The sequence below is a fragment of the Triticum dicoccoides genome, chromosome 7B (genome assembly GCF_002162155.2).
Source record: "Triticum dicoccoides isolate Atlit2015 ecotype Zavitan chromosome 7B, WEW_v2.0, whole genome shotgun sequence".
Lineage (NCBI taxonomy): Eukaryota > Viridiplantae > Streptophyta > Magnoliopsida > Poales > Poaceae > Triticum > Triticum dicoccoides.
In genome coordinates this window covers 369,864,222-369,869,069 of record NC_041393.1, presented here as the reverse complement: position 1 = coordinate 369,869,069, position 4,848 = coordinate 369,864,222, and positions in this window count along the sequence as shown.

The window sequence follows — 4,848 nt, the reverse complement described above, 5'->3', positions numbered from 1 at the left end:
TATATATATAGGGATTCATGTGTATGAGAGCCCTCGAACTTAGCTCTCGAATCTCACCACAATCGACGTACGACTATACGGTAACGCGAACCAAGAGGAGAAGAATCCACCTAACCTCTCTCGCATTGTTGGTCGAAGTGATGGACGTCCACGCGGGCCCATGGATATATAGGCCGTCGATGATAATCAAGCGAGGGAGAGTGTCCAAAGACAACCACTGCATGCATGTGCCCCAAACATATGTATGGACATGGGTAATGCATGAATATATGTTTGAATACCAAAAGCACAACATTTTGAGGTGGCGCATGCATGCGTCGAAAATCGCACAGTCCCCACACATATCTAGTTCATGACGCGTTGCATGCTCGCCCCCCACACTTTGACCCGGTGGGAGGGATTTGTGCGTACACATGCACTCGAAGTATAGTTGCATGTACTGTACCATATAAGATGAACCAAAATTTAATCCCCTTCTGACTATAAGTCAAATTAACCTCTATCACTGTCGATCGAAGTGATTGACCAAGCGGGCACACCGAGATGTACGAAGCATCTCCTATATAACCCCGTGAGTGAGTGCTAGACAACCGCCATCGCTTGCTTGTGGGCCAAACACATGTATGGAGATGTGGTTGTGATGTTTGAATACCCAATATATGCAGAACTTTGATGTGGCACCTGCCTCAGAAACCTTTAAGTCCCCCACATGAACCGAGGTTCATGACACATAGTATGTATATGTTGCCCCCTCTCCTCTTTGATGTGTAATATATATACACACATATACACTCCTATGTACCGTAACACAACCTGGAAATAATCCTCCTTGTTCAACAAATTATCTTTCTCATTGTGTCATATATTAGACGGACGATGACCTCGTGGGCCCATGGAGGGAAGAGTTGCAGGCAAGTGAGTGAGAACCATCGTCTGCATGTGGCCCAATGTGTTGGTGATGTTTTTAATACCCAATATGCACAACTTCTTTGTGGCACCTGCCTCGAAAATCGAAAAGTACACACGGAGCGAGATCATTCATGACGTGTGTGTAGTACGTGTTGCCCCGGCCCCCTCCTCCCCTCTTCGACGCGTACTATATACTCCTACCACAACACAACCAAAAAAGAAACCTCCTTGTTGGGTCAAAGTGATGGAGGACAACCTCGCGGACCCACGGATGGAAGCATCACACGCGAGTGACTGTCCTATATGACGCGTAGTATTTCCCCCGGCCACTCTCTTCAACGTGTACTATATATATACTCCTACCATACGTAACACAAACAAAAAAATGACCATCCTTGTTGGTCAAATTAACCTCTATCATCGCATGTCATAGTGCTGGAGGGCGACCTCGTGGGCCGACGTGAGTGAGTGTCCTAGGTCCACCGCGTGCATGTGGCCCAATGATGCATGTCAAACACTTTCTACAGCGAACATGTGACCAAAGGAGTTTAGTGTTAAAAATTTAAAAAAATAGATAACATTTGTCCTTTTTTATACTTTTATTGATTTTGCAGGGATTTAATGTGCAAAAATCAAATTTGATCTACATGAGACCCGTGATAGTGCACGAAAATGGATTGCAAAATCATATGTGTATGTGTCCCTGGGTGCATGTTTAGTCCCCATGCACGAAATTTCTAACATCGATAATCTTGATTTTAAAATCCAGTAAATCCAAAACTAAGTTGAAATTCCTGAAACTTATCATGGTGACATATGGACACCAATAGACTGTGACATTACTATTTTTTGCAAATTTGAGACAAGTTTTGATATAATCTTCTTACATATAGGAAATTATCAATAATTATCAACCAATATCGCAAATGAACTCTTTATTAGAGTTGTGTGCGTTAGACCAACAATGTACGTGCCATGCTTCGGTTAAGCAATAAAGTGGCAGAATTAATCATCAAAAAGGAAAAAATCAATATAACATGTGCCGCGCACGCGTCTCGTATGTCGTATGAGCATGCGGAGTTGACGAGACGCATGCTAGCAGGCAGCCCGGGAGGCCGAGGCATGCGCGGGTTAGATATTGCTGCCCTTTTCAACTCATCTTTGAACCGTATTTTCTTTCATACAAACCGGAGCTTCTATAAAGAATCCTCATGGTTCCGAGAGGGAACTTGGTCACAGGATCTGTGTGCGAAACGACATACACTATATCTTCCCACCATGATTTATTTTACAGAGGCAACATGCAACTGCTTAACATATGTAATTATTCAGGGTTCGTTCTGCCTTTTTATACGTTGATTTTCCTAGGCATTTTTAATAAATAGCCACCTCGTTATTATCACAAATGGTCGTATTAGTCCAACTGTGGGCGTTCAATTAACCATTTACAACTGCGGGCAGCTGTTTGATTAGACGAGATGACTGGGAGCATTCCACCACAAACACCGTGGGCGCTGTAATTTATTGCTGGTTTTGGACTTTTGTTCCGGTCGCCTCGGGAAGGTATGTAGAGAAGTCCTCTGTTGTCATCTAGAAGCACTGCCGCCGAGGATCACCGCCTGCTACGAGATGTAGGACGAGCCGGCCAACAAGCGGGGGCGGGTCGAGCCAGAACCACAAGAGCCTTCGGTGAACGTGGACTTCATCAGCAGCCTCCCCGACGAGATGTTGGTAACCATCATACCCCACGTCCCCATCAAATATGGCGTGCGGACCACTGTCCTCTCATGGCGGTGGCGCCCCCTCTGGCACTCCACCCCCTGGACCTCATCGTGGGACATGAGTTCTGCAGCGAGGAGCAACAACACCTGGATGCATTGTCCCACGTCCTCGTCACGCACCCTCGGCCAGTCAGACGCCTTGCTATCGGCAGGCTCAGACCCCACAACAAGACCGAACCCATGTTGCACTACTGGTTCCTATCCCCAGTCCTGGATCGGCTCGAGGAGCTCAGCTTTCATGTTGGACGTCCTTGCTCCTTGCCGTTGTCCGTTCTCCGCCTCGCGCCCACGCTGCGCCGCCTACATTCAGGCAGTGCATTTTCCCCCGGATCGATGCCGCGCGCGCTCTTCATCTCCCTAAACTTAAGCACCTCGAGCTCATTGTCGTACGCATCTCCAAGGAGGATTCGGAGCACCTGCTCGTTGATTGTGCAACGCTCGAATACCTTCGTCTTCATGCGATGGATGGGTTCAGTAGCCTCCACATCACCTCGACTAATGTTCGTGCGATTTATGTGCATTGCTGGCGCCGCCCAAGGCTATCAGTTGAGGTGTTTCACGATATTGTCATTGAGAATGCGCCTTTCCTTGAGAGATTGTATGTACTTGATAAATTAGGTCCAGCAAGAATCAGGGTCATTCACACACCAAAATTGTAGTGTTTCGTGTGCTGAATTCAACGAATTTGTTACTGGATCATTATCCGTTCAGGTACAATAGTCTTCTTCTTTTCCTTCTTATATATTATTGGACAACACATTTTATACAATTTTTTTTGATCTATATGTTCGACTGTCATCCAGAAAATGATTCCCACATGCTTGACCTGGCCTCTACACACAATGAAGATCTTGACACTACAATCTGCCGGCCCTGATCTAGATGAAGTTGTTATATTCCTTAGATGCTTTCCTTGTACGGAGAAGCTATAAATCGAGGTGATGCTCCTTTCTTGTTAATTGTAAACCACCACAGAGCTCAATTTTTTGTTACTTTTACCCATGATTACAATCACAAATGTATAATGATTTCTAAAGGAAATTTGGAGGATTTCAATACATATATTTTCTGAGATGCTGGTGTTGTACGCATTTTATTCCTTCGCCTGACATGCTTTCATGATAAAAGTTTATCATGAAAGATTGAAGGTGGCATTTCACTCTTTTTATGTATTTAGAAATCCTGCAAATCAAAGAGGCTCGAAGTGTTCAAATCTGCAGCTAGGCACTAATATGTTGTCTTCGTTTGCAGATACTAGCAGGCCGGAAAGTAGAAAATGTTGGGGAATATAACAATACCATTGAATGCCTTGATCTTCATGTCACATAAATTACTTTTAACGAGTACCGAGGCACCACACAAGAAATTAAATTTGCCAGCTCTTTGTTGAGAGAGCAAGGTTGCTCAAGGTAATGAGGTTTGCCCTATATTTACTGCGCTGAACAAAATGGATTGATAAAGAGTGCAGGCGTCTACAGCTGAATGGAAAATTCTTTGCACAAGCTGAATTTCAGTTTGTAACTTCACATGACAGATTATTCAAAACTCACTGTATCGAGCCACTATATGACTTCTCGGTGGCTGATCCTTTCGCAAAAATAATGCGTGAAAAAGATTCTGAAGAAGATGAATTTTATCTGTCTGAATAGTTTGAACCTTGTAAATTTTGAATCTGGGCCTTGTAATGCTGGAATTTGAACCTTGCAATATTTATGGTATTTGTTATATAACATAATTGGATGTTTAATTTAGTTTTGCAATCATGTCCTGTTATAAGTATATATATGTTGTTCTTCTCTACACAAAGCATAGATGTTGTGCAAACAAAGCATATCACATTGCACATGGACCACACTACGTAACCCGTCGGTGATGAATTCATCAATCGCAAACGGTTATATACTAGCAAGCGTTTGCCCACGCACACATGGCTTATTCCATCACAAACAGCTCGGATGGATCAACTGTATGCCACGTATCGCACACACAACTCCAATCTGATTCATGCTTGATGTCTCCGCCATCGCTCGCACAATTCATCTTATTTGCCATGTACTTATCACTGTGTCGACCTTTGCTCGTGTCCGTCGACGCGCTTTGCTTGCGTACCTCCATGCTCTCAGCTTGTGGAAAACTTTCCTTGTGTGTTCAAATGCTA